The sequence below is a fragment of the Ammospiza nelsoni genome, chromosome 3 (genome assembly GCF_027579445.1).
Source record: "Ammospiza nelsoni isolate bAmmNel1 chromosome 3, bAmmNel1.pri, whole genome shotgun sequence".
Taxonomy (NCBI): domain Eukaryota; kingdom Metazoa; phylum Chordata; class Aves; order Passeriformes; family Passerellidae; genus Ammospiza; species Ammospiza nelsoni.
The window spans coordinates 114,784,023-114,802,474 of record NC_080635.1 but is presented as its reverse complement, the minus strand read 5'-3'; the positions used below and the strand labels follow the sequence as shown (position 1 = coordinate 114,802,474).

Genomic DNA, 18,452 nt, shown 5'->3' with positions numbered 1-18,452 from the left:
ACAGGAGGATCCCTCGGTGGTGAGGCTGGCAAGAAGGAAGGTGGGGAATCTTTCCCAAGTTCAAAACAGCAATGAACCAAACCCACAAGAACTGCAACTATGTTTGGGATGCAAATTACAGTGCTCAGCTCCCAAAACAGGGAAGGGAAGCAGCAGCTTGGCCTGAGCTGGTTTGGTTTGTTGGGTTGGGTTCTTTGAAGGGGGTGGGGAGGCTGGGTTTGGGTTTTGTTGGGATTTTTTGCATGGGTTTTGTTTATTTGTTTGCTGGCTCCTTGGTTTTTCAAAAATGGCAGCAAAATCTGTGAGCAAAGTGCCAGGAAACACAACATGGGCTGGAATGATGTGGCAGCCAGCAATTCCTGAGGGGGCTGCTCCCATTCTGTGGGCACATGGAGGGGAAAGCACTCCAGTACAGAATCCTGGAATGGTTTGGGTGGGGGGAGCTCAGAGCCCACCCACTGCCACCCCTGCCATGGCAGGGACACCTCCCAGGCTGCTCCCAGGGTCCAGCCTGTCCAGGGACAGGAAATCCAGCTATTTGGAAATCCTTACTGAAAATATATGTTCAACTGAAAGCAGAAAATGGTGCAGTACCTTAGAAAACTGCAGCTGAGTGTGCCTGATGTGAACTTCCAAAATTTCATCATTTCCCTTCATCCTTTCACCTTCTCCCCCTTTCCAAAGGTACAACCTCAGGAGCACCCTCTGACAGAGTTAACAGCAGAGCCAACTTATAAACCCCACACCAATTACTGTGGGAAATTCTACACTTGGCCACCATCTAAAATAATGGTATTTTTATAGATAGATAGATAGATAGATAGATAGATATAAAAAAATTTGTTTTATTTAAATTATTATATATAATATATAATAATATAAATAAAATAACTGTACTTTTATATAGATATATATATATACATACATATATATATATACACATACACATATATATACATATATATATATATATAAATAAAATGTAATTCTATAAACTCGCTTTTTCCTTGCTCCCCTTGTTTTTTCCTGTCCCAAAGCAGGGAGAGAACAGGGAGTGGAGTGCCCCTGCTCTGTTCCTGTCAGAGCTCTGTCCCAGCACAGGAGGTGAGATTGGCACCCCCTGGCAGTGCCCCCCTGGCAGTGCCCCCAGGTTCAGGCCAATACTACAGGACCTTGCTTAGCAGGTTTCGCTCTTCTTGGAGCTCATCAGCTGTAGGTAACGGCCCAAGGACAGCCCCACAGGCAGCTCTGTGCTCAGGGAATCAGCCCTGAGCCACACATGGGCTTCTGGGCACACACGGGATCACAGGCACACACAGTCAGAATCACTCAATCACACACAGTAACACAATCAGCATCACTGAATCACACACAGTCACAGAATCACAGCCACAGAATTAGAATCACACAATCATACTGAATCTCAGAACCAGAATCACACACAGTCACAGAATCAGAACCACTGAATCACACACAATCAGAATCACACAATCACACAGAATCTCAGAATCACACACAATCACAGAATAAGAATCTCAGAATCACACAATCAGAATCAGTGAGAATGAGAATCTCAGAATCACACACAATAGAATCACACATGATGACAGAATCAGAATCACTGAATCACACAGTCAGAATCAGTGAGTAACACACAATCACAGAATCACACACAATCACACAATCAGAATCAGTCACACAGTGACAGAATCACAGAATCAGAATCACACACAATCGCTGAATCAGAAACACACACAATCACACACAATCACTGAATCAGAATCACACACAATCACACACAATCACTGAATCAGAATCACACACAATCACACAATCAGAATCATACAATCATGCAGAATCTCAGAATCAGAATCACAGAATCACACACAAACAGAATCACTCAATCACACATAATAACACAACCAGAATCACTGAGTCACACACAATCACAGAAGCAGAATCACTGAATCACACAAAATTAGAATCACACAATCACACTGAATCTCAGAATCACACACAATCACAGCATCAGTCACAGAATCACACAATCAGAATCAGTCACACACAATCACAGAATCACACAATCAAAGAATCTCATACAATCACAGAATCACTGAGTCACACACAATCAGAATCACACAATCACACAATCAGAATCACAGTCACACACAATCACAATCACACAGAATATCAGAATCACTGAGTCACACAATCACACACAATCAGAATCACTCAATCACACATAATAACACAATCAGAATCACACACAATCACACAGAATCACTCACAATCACAGGATCCGAATCAGACATTCAGAATCACACAGTCACACACAATCAGACAATCAGAATCCCAGAACCATTGGGTTGGAAGAGACCTCCAAGACCATCGAGTCCAACCCAGCCCCAACCCCTCAACTCAGCCCTGGCCCCCAGTGCCACATCCAGGCTTTGTTCAACACACCCGGGGATGGGGACTGCACCAGCTCCCCATTCCAGTATTTTATCATCCATTCCAGAACATTCCAGTATTTTATCATCCATTCCAGAACTTTATCACCCTTTCTGTAAAGAGCTTTTTCCTGATATCCAGCCTAAATTCCCTTGGTGCAGCTCAAGGCTGTGTGCTCTGGTTGTGTCAGTTCCTGGAGAAAGAGCCCAGCCCCAGCTGAGCACAGCCACCTTTCAGGGGGTTATGGTTTGTTTTTGTAGCTGTAGTTGTTTTGTTTCAAGTTAATTTTCTTTCATTGTGTACTTCCACCTCTAAGGAACGCTCCAAAGGAGATTCTGACCTTTAGGGTCTGATAACCATTTGCAGACATTGCTTTGCACTGAGCTTTCTCTGTTTGCAAGAACAGAGAAAGAAAAGTTCATTTACCAATTGTTAAATCTGACTTGGTTCACGTTCCTGGTCAGGCATGTCATTAGCAGAAATAACATTTGATGGCACTGATTAAACTGCAGTTGCTGCATGAAGATAAAGCTGTGCCCATACCTATTTATGGTCAGAAATAACTTGTAATTAAAATAAACCCAAAATCCAGTTTGGGGCATGGGCTGATAAAGTTGTGTCCATACCTATTTATGGTCAGAAATAACTTGTAATTAAAATAAATCCAAAATCCAGCTTGGGGCATGGGCTGATAAAGTTGTGCCCATACCTATTTATGGTCAGAAATAACTTGTAATTAAAATAAATCCAAAATCCAGTTTGGGGCATGGGCTGATCTGTGCCTCACACAGGGAAGGAGGCTCAGTGACTTTCTGCCATTTTTCTGATCAGAAGGAACAATATTCCTGCTGTTTCAAGGAAAAGCTTTCCTCCCCTGTCAGTTCATTCACTCTTAAAAATGTAACTTTAATAAATAGCAGAACTGGGATGAAGATATTGAATAAAAATTGAGGGCATACCTGTGCTGGCAGAAAAACTTACTGGTGTCCATCTGCTTTGGCACTTCCTGGCTTTGGGCTTCTGAGCTCATCTGGCTTCAACTGACACTTGATAGAAACCATCTAAAATAATTTCTGAACTCTCATAAATGTTTTGTTAAAGTATAAAATTAAACTTCCTTATGATATAAAGGTGCTTAGATTTGTTCATCTCAGACTTCAATAAAAATATCAAGTTTTTTTTCCTTTTTTGTCCTAATTTGAACAAGGACTGATTTAATCCCCTCCTCTCCCTCTGTCTATCCAAAATATCTGATGCTTTTACTCATTTCTTTGTTCTCCTGGTTCACACTCCCAATCCCTTTCCTCAGCATAATTAAGATAATTAATCAGAAATCCTCCTTTGTTCCCCTGTGGCATTTCCCAGGATAGGAGTGACCTGAAATGATTTCAGGGGGACACATCTGACCCCAGGGAAACAAAACCTTCCATACTTATTCAAATAGACTGGTAACATCTTTTAAAGCACATTTTAACCTCTACTGACAATTCTTCTCATTTACCTTTAACATTTTAAACTCTGTTCCCATCAATTATAGGATAATTAACTGAAGCAAAAGCAACTGTGCATAAAAGGATGAAAAGTACCCTGAAATGTTATTTCTGCATCTCCAGCAAGTGCAGGAGCTTCTCTGGGAACCACCAAGCACTTTCCAGCAGCAGCTGCCCCAAAACCCAAAGGTTTGGGTCTCTCACTGATGTTTTCACATGTGCCGCACTCAGATGATTGTGCAAGATCTCTACAAACCCAAACTGGCTCCAGCCTTGGAGGGTGCAAGGAAAAACCCACCTGGGTGGGAGCCAGGAAAGGGATGGAACTTCTCAGGGATTACAGCTCTGCACTGAAATCCTGAACAAATCAACGGCTCTTTTATTTCCTCCACAAATCCAGTGGATCCAAAGCTGCTCTGCAAGATTCTGCAGAAACCTGCCCAAATAAAGCAGGAAGCTTCATTAAAAATGAGCAGGCAGCCCAGTAGCTTAGAGAAAAATACCAGTAATGGAACCTAAACTTTCCCTCCTGCATGTCCTGCCATTCCTGCTGCAGCTCTGAGGTTCTTCCAAGGCACAAGAGAAGCCATCTGCTCTGTTCAGGCAGGACACAGCATGAGGCAGCACAGCCCCACAGAGCCCTGAGTGCCTTCAGTTACTGGGGTGGAAAATCTCTGATGGGCAGGGACATCCTGGCTGGAGAAACCTGGGCATGGAGGCACATCCAGCTGGGCAGGGGCACCAAGGGCTCAGGGGGTGCTGCTCCTGGGTGGGGATGCTCCTCCTGGGGCTCAGGGGATGCTCCTCCTGGGTGGAGGATGTTCCTCCTGGGTGGGGGATGTCCCTCCTGGGGCTCAGGGGATGCTCCTCCTGGGGCTCAGGGGATGTTCCTCCTGGGTGGGGATGCTCCTCCTGGGTGGAGGATGTCCCTCCTGGGTGGAGGATGTCCCTCCTGGGGCTTAGGGGATGCTCCTCCTGGGGCTCAGGGGATGCTCCTCCCGGGTGGAGGATGTCCCTCCTGGGTGGGGATGCTCCTCCTGGGTGGAGGATGTCCCTCCTGGGTGGAGGATGTCCCTCCTGGGTAGGGATGCTCCTCCTGGGTGGAGGATGTCCCTCCTGGGTGGGGATGTCCCTCCTGGGTGGGGATGCTCCTCCTGGGTGGAGGATGTCCCTCCTGGGTGGGGATGTCCCTCCTGGGTGGGGATGCTCCTCCTGGGTGGAGGATGTCCCTCCTGGGTGGGGATGCTCCTCCTGGGTGGAGGATGTCCCTCCTGGGTGGGGATGTCCCTCCTGGGTGGGGATGCTCCTCCTGGGTGGAGGATGTCCCTCCTGGGTGGGGATGCTCCTCCTGGGGCTCAGGGGATGCTCCTCCTGGGGCTCAGGGGATGCTCCTCCTGGGTGGAGGATGTCCCTCCTGGGGCTCAGGGGATGCTGCTCCTGGGGCTCAGGGGATGCTGCTCCTGGGTGGGGATGCTCCTCCTGGGGCTCAGGGGATGCTCCTCCTGGGTGGAGGATGTCCCTCCTGGGTGGAGGATGTCCCTCCTGGGCAGCTGGATGTGGAGCAGCCTCTCCAGGCTGGTTCCCTCAGGCACGTTCAGGGTCTGGAGCAGAACTGCTCCATGGGGCTTTCCCAAACACCACAGAGTGGAAATTGTCACAGACATCTTTTATGAAAAATCTTTTCCTTGGGATTTTTTCTCCTGAGAAGCTGAGAGGCCTCAGGAACATATTGTAAACAATGATTATCTGCTGCTGTGGGATACAACAGGTGCATCTGGGATTGGTCTCATAGAGTTGTTTCTAATTAATGGCCAATCACAGACAGCTGGCTCAGAGAGCCCGAGCCACAAGCCTTTGTTATCATTCCTTCTTATTCTATTCTTAGCCAGCCTTCTGATGAAATCCTTTCTTCTATTCTTTTAGTGTAGTTTTAATGTAATACATATCATAAAACAGTAAATCAGCCTTCTGAAACATGGAGTCAGATCCTCATCTCTTCCCCAAACCAAAAAGCCCTGTGAACACTGTCACCAGAAACAGGGAATTGCAGTGGGTTTGTTGTTTATTCCTGGCTGGATAAAGCTGGGCATGGGGGCACATCCAGCTGGGCACGGGCACCAGGGGCTCAGGGGAAGTTCCTCCTGGGTGAGGATGTCCCTCCTCAGTGGGGATGTTCCTCCTGGGTAGCTGGATGTGCAGCAGCCTCTCCAGGCTGATTTCCTTTGTCAGAAGAGGTTAAAATGTGAATTAAAAGATCAGGCACATTCAGGGTCTGGAGCAGAACTGCTCCATGGGGCTTTCCCAAACACCACAGGGTGTAAACAGGGAATTGCAGTGGGTTTGTTGTTTATTCCTGGCTGGATAAAGCTGGGCATGAGGGCACATCCAGCTGGGCACGGGCACCAGGGGCTCAGGGCTGGCTCAGTGCTGCCCAACACCCTCAGGGCATGGAGGGCACCAGCCTGGCTCAGCTCAGGCACAGCCCCAGGGATGTGGAGCTGCTGGGGGCTCTGCAGGGGGAGCAGGACAGCCTGGATCCATGGGCTGAGGGACAGCACGGGTGAGGGACAACAGGGCCAAGAGCTGGGTCCTGCACTGGGGTCACACCAAGCCCGAGGAACCCCAGGATAGGAAGGGAATGGAGCCCCAAGAGGGGCTGAGGGAGCTGGGAAGGGAATGGAGCCCCAGGAGAGGCTGAGGGAGCTGGGAAGGGAATGGAGCCCCAGGAGAGGCTGAGGGAGCTGGGAAGGGGCTCAGCCTGGAGAAAAGGAGGCTCAGGGGGGCCCTTGTGGCTCTGCACAAGTCCCTGACAGGAGGGACAGCCAGGGGACAGGGACAGGACAAGGGGAAATGGCCTCAGGGTGGACACCAGGAGGAATTTCTGCATGGAAAGGGTGCTCAGGCCTTGGCAGGGGCTGCCCAGGGAGGTTGGCAGTGCCCATCTCTGCAGGTGTTACCTGGATGTGGCACTGAGTGCCCTGGGCTGGTGACAAGGTGAGCATTGGGCACAGGCTGGACTAAGAGGACTTTCACAACTGAAATCATTCTGTGATTCCAGGCAAACCCCCTGGTCTGAGCCCCAGGGTGAGCCCAACAACTCCACCTGGTCAGAAACTGATAAAGATTGTACTGGATTCAAGCTCAACAAAGATGGAACAAGTCACAAGATTTCATCAGAGGTTTCTCTGACAGCCTTGCAAAACCTTTAACACAGGTTCCCTCCAGACAAAACAGAACAAACTCAAACCCAGGAGAGCTCCAAACCACCTGAGCTTCTGTGACTTCACATCTGTGTCAGCTGAGAGCCCCGAACAGAGAGCAGCCCCAGCCCTGAGGACCTGCAGGTCAGGCTAAGAATGGTGAGGGTGGCACTGGGGTGCCAGGTCCTTTGCCAAGGTGCCATTTGAAGCTCTCTGTGTCCATTTCCAGTGCCCAGGGAAGCACTGAGCCTGGGCACAGAGCTGTGCAGGCCAGCACTGAGGGGCTGAGCACAGATTATCCTGGCACAGTGCTCTCCAGCACACTCAGTGCCAAACCAGAGCCAAACCCTCATCCTCCCTCACTGCCCCACAGCCTGAGGAGCAGAAATGGCTTTTTCCAACCTGCCTGTTGAAGTTCATGTCATGGCATTTACCATGAGCCTGCAAACAAGAGCAAATCCAGCAGCTGAAAGGGTTTCCTTGAAATAAAGCAGTGCTCCTGTGGGGTGAGAGAAATGAAACATTACAGGAGGATTTCTGAGCAGGACGAAGTTGGGAACAGTCTAATTAAAGCTCACCTCTCCCTCTCAGGAAGGGAAGACTCATTTTTGTGCAGGGGATTTCTGAGCACTCAGTGCCCCCAAGGGAACCTGGCAAAGCCTCCCCTCTCTATCTGACCCCACAGGAGAGAGCCCTGAGTGCAATATTCATGATGAGGAAGGTTCTGAGCTGCATTCCTGCCCTTTTCCCCATTACCCCAGCCTGGGAGGTGGAGCAGAAGCAGGTCCCACACACCTGGCAGCTCAGAGCTCCCTGCACACCTGGGGAGGAGGGAAACTCCAGTGAGGAACACCTGCAAACAGGAACTGCTTTCCCCCATCATGAATTACTCCAGGATAAAACAGCTTGCTCAGTTTTAACTCATTAATTTCACCTCCTCCATTGACTTACAGTGTGAAATCTTCCTCACCAGCTTCACAGGTCCAAACTGAAATAATGCCAGGTTTGTGAAGTGTCAGATATTACTGAAAGGAGCACAGAACCATTAATCTGCATTTAAAAGTCTCTCTGCCAGTGCCCCAGGCAATGGGAACTGAACACCCACACAGGCCTGATAACTTTAACTTTGTCTGAGCTGCCAGACACACACACAACCCCTGCTTCAAAGCCTGGCAGCACCCAAACTGCTCCTCACTGCTCCAGCTGGGCTCACAAAGGGCTTGCTTTGCACAAGAACAACATAAGCCTGAAGTACAAGTCCAGCTGATGACATTTGCTGTTGCGTTCTGTGAAACTAAGAGTTTTTATCACTTAGTTTTGTCACTTTCTGTTTTTAAAAAGAAATAAATAAAGATTTTAGTGACGGCCTCAGCTTCCTCCCTGTTTGCTTTATGCCAGGGCACCCCTTTACCTCTTAAATCCCAGAATCACTGAGTCCAACCTCTGACCTAAATAAAGTTAAAATTTGCACTGGCAAAGACTGAAAATGCCTCACCTTGCAGTCAGTCACTCAGTAGCTACTTAAGTTCCTATGTTTGTAAGTGTTTTGTAACCACAGCACATCCTTCAGACATCACACTCTTTTAAGACTCAGTGATGAATTGCCACCTGCTGTCATAATTCTATTTGTTTCCACCTGGCCAAATATAATGTGCTGTCTGCTGTGGAATTTTAAGGTCTCCTACTGTTTCTTCCAGATCTAGGCTGCCTAAAAATCTTCATTACATAAGGTTTTTTTAATAAATCTGTATTATTTAAGCACAGCTGAGAAGTTAAAATAGTTCATTCCTTAAAGCCCACAGGACTGGGAAAGGCCCATGAAACTATTTAAATTTAGGCACAGTTTTATCAATAGAAATCCGTTTGAACACTAAACCAGAGACAACAAAATCATGGTTTCTTCTCCATGGCACCAAGGGAAAACAATTAACACAATAAAATATGATGAATTCAAATCCTTATCAGCTGACTCACCTGATCTGACTCCCTCTTTAGGCTCTCTAAAGCTGCCCCAGAGCAGCCCATGCAGGCAGGCTGAGTGTGCAGCTCAGGGAGGCTCAGCCTCCAAGCCAGGCCCAAAGCCTGGCTTCAAACTTCCAGACGTGGCTCCTTCCCTCCTCAGAAACTGTCCCAGCTTCCACAACACACAGCTGAGCACAGCCACCCTGCTTTAAAGGGCTGAGAATATTTACCTTGGTTTAAAGGGCTGAGCACAGCCACCTTGGTTTAAAGGGCTGAGCACAGCCACCTTGGTTTAAAGGGCTGAGAACATCCACCTTGGTTTAAAGAACTCAGAACATCCACTTTGGTTTAAAGAACTCAGAACATCCACCTTGGTTTAAAGGGTTCCTAACTGAGAACATCCACCTTGGTTTAAAGGATTCCTAACTGAGAACATCCACCTTGGTTTAAAGAGCTCCTAACTGAATACACCCACCTTGATTTTAAGGGCTGCACAACTCAGAACATCCATCTTGGTTTAAGGGGCTGCACAACTCAGAACATCCACCCTGGTTTAAAGGGCTGCACAACTCAGAACAAATCCACCTTGGTACAAATGGCTCCTAACTGAACACACTCACCTTGCTTTAAAGGGCTCCTAACTCAGAATATCAGGTTGGTTTAAAGAACTGAGAACACCCACCTTGGTTTAAAGGGCTCCTAACTCAGAACAAATCCATCTTGGTTTAAAGGGCTGCACAACTGAACACATCCACCCAACTAAACACACCCACCTTGGTTTAAAGGGCTGAGAACATCCACCTTGGTTTAAAGGGCTCCTAACTCAGAACATCCACTGTGATTTAAAGAACTGAGAACATTAATCTTGGTTTAAAGGGCTGAGAACATCCACCTTGGTTTAAAGAGCTCCTAACTCAGAACAAACACCTTGGTTTAAAGATCTCAGAACACCCACCTTACATTAAAGGGCTGCACAGCTCAGAACATCCACCTTGGTTGAAAGGGCTCCTAATTCAGAACACCCACCCAACTGAGAACATCCACCTTGGTTTAAATGGCTGCTTAACTCAGAGCATCCACCCTGGTTTAAAGGGCTGTCTAAATCAGAACAAACCCCTTGGTTTACAGGGCTGTCTAACTCAGAACACCCACCCTGGTTTAAAGGGCTGCCTAAATCAGAACAAACCCCTTGGTTTACAGGGCTGTCTAACTCACAGCTCCTTCCTAGGTCCCCTCCACTATTCACCACTCCCTAACACATGCACTGCTCTTGGGCCCTGGGATAAAGCAGAGGCCTGGCTGCATCAGCTGCACCCCGGCCAACACAAAAAGCCATTTACTGTTCCAAAAAACCGCTCCACAGCCAGGGAGCCTGGGACAATGCTGGCAGGGCTGCTGCACTCAGCACCACAGGAACTGCAGTGAACAATGAGGGTGTCCCACAGAGCTCACAGGAGGTCCTGCATGTGTCCCCTTAAATACAGGATTGTGGAAGTGTCAGAGCCAGCCCTGGCAGCCCAGCCTGGGAGCTGCTCCCTTGGCACTGACTGGTTTGAGTGGGAAGGGACCTGAAAGCTCAGCCAGTGCCACCCCTGGGTCCCTGGCAGTGCCCAAGGCCAGGCTGGGGCTTGGAGCACCCTGGGACAATGGAAAGTGTCCCTGCCATGGCAGCACGGTGGAATTCAATGCTGTTTAAAGCTCTTTCCCACCCAAAGCATTCGGTAATTCTATGATTCACCTTCCCCAGACGAGGGATGTGTTGCACAACAAACAGAATTCTGGAGAAATTTGAAACGGAGGATTCCATCTTTTTACATGATTTCATATTTCCACACGTCCAGCACATAACAGAAAATGCAGGAGTCACTGCTTCACAGCACAAGTTTGTCATCAGTGAAAAATGTCAATATCAGTATTGTGAGTGTCAGAAAGAGGCAACTGAACATACAAACACAAGATTTTGATGTCAACACCACAGTCAATCCCAACAGATCCCATTACCTGAATCACACTGAGAAGTCCCTCAGGGCAACTTCCACTTTCCTGGGCTCACTTCCTTCTTCAGACATTTAAACCACGACCTAAGGAGAGGCGAATAACACCAAGTGAGCCTTTTCTGCAAGGAAGCAGCGGTTTGCCATGGAAAAACTACACTGCCTTATTTCACAGCCCCAGCACGGTGCTGCTTGTGCCCTGGCTGCTGCTCCCGTTAACTGCAGACCAGGGGAGCCTGCACATCCCGGGTCTCCCGTTAATCATAGACCACTGCAACCTGCACATCCCGAGTGTCCCGTTAATTACAGATCAGCGGAGCCTGCCCATTCCAGGTCTCCCGTTAATTACAGATCAGCGCAGCCTGCGCATCCCGGGTCTCCCGTTAACACCAAAGCAATGCAGCCTGCACACCCGGATCCCCCGTTAACACCAAAGCAATGGAGTTTGCACATCCCGGGTCTCCCGTTAACACCAAAGCAACGCAGCCCACACATTGCGGCTGCCTGCCAGCAGCTGTTCCGCGGCCGGGAGGAACACCGGAGCACGGCCAAACCAGCGGCCGCGCCCCCCAGCGCGGTGACCCGGCCCCGCTGGGCTCCCCCCGGCCCGGCCCCGCCGTTCCCCGCCGTACCTGAGCCGGTGCCGGGGCTGCCGCGGCTCCCGGGGCTCCAGGGGCGGCCGGGCCGCCTCAGCCGCCGCCGCGCTCCAACGGTCCCGGCCGCCGCCGCGCGGCGCCCCGGCCAATCAGGGCCCGCCTCCGCCGGGGGCGCGCGACCCCCCGCCAATCCGCGCCCGCCCGGCCCCGCCTTCTCGCGCCCCTCAGCCAATCGGCGGCCAGCGCCGCCTGGCGCGCTCCCGCCTCCGCCACAGCGCGCCCGCGCCGCGCGGCGCTCACCCCGGGGCGCGGCGGGACCGCGCATGCGCAGAGCGAGCAGCCCAGGGGCGGCCCCGCCCCCGGCCCGCCCTGAGGGGCTGGGGCCGCCTGAGGGGAGAGGGGCGGGCGGAGCGATGGCCGAGGCAGCGCTGGGGGCTCCGTCAGCCGTGGGTCCCCTCACAGCCATCCCTCAGCTATGGCTGTCCCTCAGCAGCATCCGCTCCGCACCGTGTTAGCTATGGGCTCCCTCACAGCCATCCCTCAGCCGTGGCTGTCCCTCAGCACCATCCCCCAGCACTGTGTCAGCCATGGCCGTCCCTTCACAGCCATCCCTCAGCACCGTGCCAGCCATGGCTGTCCCTCACAGCTCAGTACCGTGTCATGACTGTCTCTCATCACCATCCCTCAGCACCGTGTCAGCCATAGCTGTCCCTCAGCACCATCCCTCAGCACTGTTTCAGCTAGGGGTCCTCTCACAGCCATCCCTCAGCACTATGTCAGCCATCGCTGTCCGTCAGCACCATCCCTCAGCACTGTGGCTGCCATGGCTGTCCCTCAGTACCATCCCTCAACAACGTGTCAGCCGTGCCTGTCCCTCAGCACCGTGTCAGCCATGGCTGTCCCTGTCACAGCTGTGAACAACTGCCATCCCCTCAGCATCCAGCCACAGCCATTGAAGAGCTCCATCCCCTCAGCTCCCAGGGCTGGAGCTCCTCTGCCATGGAGCCAGGCTGGCAGAGCCGGGAATGTTCAGGCTGGAGAAGGATCCAGGGAGATCCTGGAGCCACTTCCAGGGCTTGGAGGGGCTCCAGGAGAGCTGCAGAGGGACTGGGGACAAGGCCTGGAGGGACAGGACACAGGGAATGGCTCCCACTGCCAGAGGGCAGGGCTGGATGGGAGATTGGGAATGAGGAATTGTTCCCTGGCAGGGTGGGCAGGCCCTGGCACATGGTGCCCACCTTGGATCCTTGGCAGTGCCCAAGGCCAGGCGGGACACTGGGACACCCTGGCACAGTGGGAGGTGTCCCTGCCATGGCAGGGGTGGCACTGGATGGGCTCTGAGCTCCCTTCCCACCCAACCCATTCCATGGCTCAATATTTCTATGGGCTGTGAGGGCAGCTCAGGCTCGTATGGACTGTGCCCCTGCAGGAGTGTCCCCTGTGCCAGCAGAGGCTGTCACAGCTCCCCAGCCACATCCACAGCTGTGTTTCCAGTGAGGGCATCCCCTGCTCCATGCTGTGACGATCCCTGTGGATATCAGCATTCCCTGGGCACCGGGGCTGTCCCTGCTCGCCTTGCTGGCAGAAGCGCCGATGCCGGCAGCGTTTCCTGAGCAGGACCCGGCAGGACGGGCTCTGTTCCAGGCTCTGTGTCCCCTCGTGTGCAAATGTCACAGCTCCTCCTGCACAGCGCGGTCTGTGCCTGCAGGAGGGGAGGAGAATTCCGGCTGTGGAGGAGAGGAGGGACCACTCTGGCAGAGAATAGGAAGTGAGAGGGGAAATTGCCGCTGCAGCTGCTGCTGTGGCGATGCTCATTGCGAGCTGCCTGTGCCAGTGACGGTGCTCGGAATTCCGAATTGGTCCCGGAATTCCGGAGCCAAGCGCACGGGTGGCAGTGGGACCGAGTGAGGGAGGTGATTCCTGCTGGCTGCGTTTCCACCCGAAAGGCAGCAGCAGCCAAAGCGGCATTTGGAAAAGCCGTCTGCCGTGGGCTGCAGGGACAAGCGCTGCAACCTGCAAAAACACCAGATGGTGCCATGGCCTCGGTTATTTGCTCAGGCTTCCCCCTCCTCTTTGGGCTGTGCTCATCCTCCTCCTTCCCAAAGGTCCCAGGGGAATTCAGCCTGGCTAGGAAAAAAATAGGTTTTACTTACTGAACAACGAGACAGAGCCGTTAATTAGTCACACGGATTAAAAATGAGAATAAATTAAAGCCTAGTGATGCCGCCAAGATGCCACCTGAGGGTTGGGAGGATTATTCCCACTGGCAGGTCTCCAACCCCCTCCATACTTAAAATACAGAATTGTTGATACTTTTAATGAATTCAGGGAAAAGAAATCCCAAGCTCTTGCACGTTCCTCAGTGCTGCTGATTTTATCGAGTTGTTAAGTCCACTCAGAGTTTTCCTGTCAGAAATCAGGTGAGTTGGTCACACACCTGTTTCCCCAAATCCCTCCATTTTAACAGAAATCAAGTTCCTGTCACTTGATACAGGTTTATTCCTGTTTCTTTCTTTCCCCCAAATCTACAGTTCCATGCTCCTCAAGTGTCTTGGGACCCCAAGAATTGAAGGAACTGCAGAATGTATTAAGGCTAAGTAATAAACCAACGTTTTCCCTTTAAAATATGCCAAAAGAAAATTTAACAGATATCCACAGCTTGTAAAGCCAGGCAAGTGGAGTTCCCTGTGAGGGGAAGGAAGAAGGAAATCCCTGAAAAGTCTCAGCAGGACCCAGGGCCATGGCCCCAGATGGTTTTGGTGAGCAGAAGATGGACCATGATGGGGGAGCACATGTGTGCAGTGATGAGGTGTTGGTTCCTTTGTCCACCCACCCATCACCACCCAAACCCGTGGGGAAGAAGGTGAAGAAGAAGGTGAAGAAGAAGGTGAAAAAGGTGAGGAGGAGAAGAGCAAAGTAAAGAAGAAGAAGAAGTTGAGGAAGAAGAAGGAGAAGAAGAAGGTAAAGAAGGACCAGCCACTGCCCTAAACCTCCATCCTGCCCCATATTTATTACCATATTCTAAGTTTTCCACCCTGTGATATCACACACTCCTACCCAACTCCACACCCACAATCCCAGTGCTCTCAATCAATTCTGGAAGCTTCTCCACAGCCTCAGGTCAAATGCAGTGCTCTCTTGAGGGTCTGTGCCTTTCAGCACAGAAAGCCCAAAACTCAGCATCCAGGGTTCCAACACAGAGGAATTACAAGATCCTACATTCATTTCCAAAGAGGGCATGGTGGGAGGAAGAGGAGCAGAATCCATGGCAGGACATGAGCCACAGGCAAGGATTTTGTCTGGTGCCATGTCCTGAGGGCACGGATATTCCAGTGCCAGGTTGGGAATGGGCTGTTGGGAGCAGCCCTGGATCCCCCTCTGAGACTCTAAGGTGGACTTTTATACATATATATATTTACTTATATATAAAAAAAAAATATATATATATATATCCACATGTGTCCCCCAGGGATTGCTCCTGGGCTGCTTTAAATGCCCAGAAATCACCCCAGTGACCCGAGGGTGCCTTTGATCCACACCCCCAGCACAGAGAAGCCTGAACTGGACAGGAGACCAGTTTGGCTCAGTTTTGAACTGGGAGATGCAGCAGCACCACTGGAATAAAGAACAATTGTTTGGAAGTGCAGCAGCTCCAACACTGCCATTTTGTCTCACCCAGGCACCTTAAACAGCAAACAACCCCCAAGGCGGCTGTTCCCTCTCAGGGCTTTGCAGGAGGGGAGGAAGAGGCCTGGGATGAAGGCAGGATCCCTTTGGACAGGGTGTCACCCCGTTCTTCTAAGCCTTCTGATGTTTACATTTTTGTAATGGAGTTTGTCACGCACTGTTCATGTAAATAATGATCGGTTTGCATTCCTTTCTGGAGGAGAAGAAATTTGATGGACTGTTGGTTTGACCAGTGTCATCGGAGAGGTGGCACTGTCATCCTCCAGTCCAGGGTCACTTTTGGAATTCTATTTATATTGAGGTCAAGAAATAAACTTCCCTTCTTTTACCTTGGAGGTTCCAGTGTGCAAGTCATTTTATTTTGTGTATTACTGGGACAGACAGGGAGCTGAGGCACAGGAGGGACCACCCTTCACAGCCCCTGTGCAATGGGAAGAATTCACTGATTGATGAATGGAAATAGAGATTTGCTTTTACAACTTATAAACTTTGGGTTTGCTGATAAATGAAATTGGACATTGAAAGATGAAAGAAACCTGGGGAAAACCCCTAAATTCTGTAAGAATTAAAAATTAAAAGGGAGGGTTATACATTAGAGGGAAATCTCTGGTATCAGGCATTTTGGGAAGTCTGTGCCTCTCAAGTATCTCAGCCAATGGGGAAAGAGAGAAGGGAAATGTGGCTGGGAAACTGGGATAAAAAGGAGGCTGCATCCTCCAAAAATTGGAGAGACCCCAGGGGAATGCCCATGGCCTCTGCCTTTATTTGAATTAAGTAAAAGGACTCCTGTGTCTCCTTTTTGGACACGAACCTCTGGTGTTTGTGGACTGATTTTCCTAACATGGAGCTGTGCCTGCTCTCAGTGCCCCCTCCCGATGGGAATTCACTCCAGTGCCACACAGACAGATCCACCTCTGCAGGAAGATTTGCACCAACAGCCCTGCAGAGTGAGAAATCCCCTACTTGGAGTTCCCTTGACAGCACCTGTGGAGGTTGGGTGCCTGAATCCCCCACAGGGTGGTGTTGGTCAAAGTGTGGATTCCATAGCTGGGAGCTCTTTTCCAACCTGAATGATTCTGTGGAGATCCCACCCATTTATCCCCACCCACCTTGGAGCAGGGGCTGTGGCAGCTTTGGCTGCGTGGGGTCATCCTTGTGGGGAGCTCCTGGAAAATCTCAGAAAATGAGGAAATCAGAACAATTTAAACACTCAAACTGCTACAGCCTTCCCCAAACCCTTTGCTCTGGGCTTGTGCTTCCCTGCAGAGCTCCCACCCGCTCTCCCCCCATGCTCCTTTCCCTCGTTTTTGTGTTTTTAAACATTATTACATCTCAGATCCAACCAGCTCAAATACTTTTTAATACATTGAAAATGTAAAATAAAGCATATACGAAGTACATACAGTATATATATACACATATTTCAAATACTTAAAATTCTTATGTAAAATATGATTTTTTTTCTATATTATTTGTGTAAAAATACATTTTCAAATGGTGTCACCTCGATTTTGCTGTACAGACCCTCAAGCCCAATCAAAGTCCCTTTTAAAAAGGCAAAAGACAAAGGTTTAGGATTTTTGGAACTATGTTTACAGGCCTGTTGTCCACACAGGAAAAGCCTCTGGGAAACAGTATTGGATTGCTTGTTTGTGAGAATTCCCATTTTTATTGCATTAACGGCAGGAACAGAGCCTGTTCAGTTGTGCTGCAGAAACGCCGCTGGCCTGGCCGAGGGACGGCCCCGGTACCCTGTCACCACCAGAACCCCTCCTTTGCCTGCTCCTTTCAGATACTAAAATATATATATTATTTAAAATATATTACTGTAAGCTCTCCGACTCTAAGCGTTAAAAACCACCCAGGGCTGCTCGCTCCCGGCACCAGCTCCTGTCCCCTGTGCCCTGTCCCCGTGTCACACGGGCAGCCGGCAGCGCTCTGCCCAGCCCTGCAATTACCTGCGATAATCAATCAATCAATCAATCAATCAATCAATCAATCAGCAAAGCGATGCTGCCACGGCCCCGCCGCCTCCCACATCCCCGCTGTGGGCAACCCCAGCCCTGCTCTCCGCACCTCCCGCGGCTCTCAGGAACCATCGCACGGAGCCTCCCCGGAGGGGAGAAACCCCAGAGCCGCTCCCGGTCCAACCCCCTGCCATGGATGGTCTTTGCTGCCTCCCCCGGAGAGGCCCTCCCGAGGAACCCTCCTGAAGAAACCTCCTGAGGATCCCTCCTCGGAGGGGAGCCTCCTGAGGATTCATCCTGAGGATCCCTCCTGAAGGTTCCTCCCGAGGGTCCCTCCCAAGGAGCCCTCCTGAAGGTCCCTCCTGAGGATCCCTCCGGGAAGGTCCTTCCTGAGGATTCATCCGGAGGAACTCTCCTGAAGGTTCCTCCCGAGGGTCCCTCCTGAAGATCCTTTCTGAGGATTCTTCCTGAGGGTCCCTCCTGAAGATCCCTCCTGAGAGTCCTTCCTGAGGATCCCACCTAAGGAACCCTCCAGAGGATCCCTCCTGAAGGTCCCTCCTGAGGGTCCCTCCCGAGGATCCCTCCTGAGGATCCCACCTGAGGAACCCTCCAGAGGATCCCTCCTGAAGGTCCCTCCTGAGGATCCTTTCTGATCATTCCTCCTGGGGGTCCCTCCTGAAGATCCCCCCAAAGAATCCCTCCCAAGGATCCCTCCTGAAAGTCCCTCCCAAGGTTCCCTCCTGAGGATCCTTTTCGAGGATCCCTCCTGAGGAACCCTCCTGGAAGGTCCCTCCTGAAGATCCCTCCTGAGGATTCCTCCCAAGGATCCCTCCCGGTAACGACCTGACCAGGAACTGCTGCTCCAGCAGCTGTTTTGTGCAACCAAAAAAGAAAATAAAATTCCACCTCCCCAACCAGTGCAACTGCTTGGAACCTCCTCCTTCCTGTAAATTCCTGGGGAAAGTAAAATTCCACATCAAATTCCTTCCCTTGCTCAAAACCTGAACCCCCAGAGCCGTGCTGGCACCTCCTGTGCCACAGCCTGTCCGTGGGGTTTGGGACGTTGGTCAGGCTCTAATTCCAGTTCTGTGTCCTGAAAAGGGAA

The 18,452-nt window shown here is 50.7% G+C and overlaps 1 protein-coding gene across 1 annotated transcript in view; it reads right to left on the bottom strand.

Annotated features, from left to right (window-relative positions):
• Positions 1–11,826, bottom strand: part of DTNB (dystrobrevin beta) — a 147,691-nt gene extending 135,865 nt beyond the window's left edge. Inside the window, exons 1-2 of the mRNA XM_059467613.1 lie at positions 11,730–11,826; positions 11,105–11,184 (exon numbers count right to left, since the gene is read on the bottom strand). The gene's annotated coding sequence lies outside the window, so the exon portion shown is untranslated. The remainder of the gene's footprint in view (positions 1–11,104; positions 11,185–11,729) is intronic.
• Between the last annotated feature and the right edge of the window lie 6,626 nt (positions 11,827–18,452).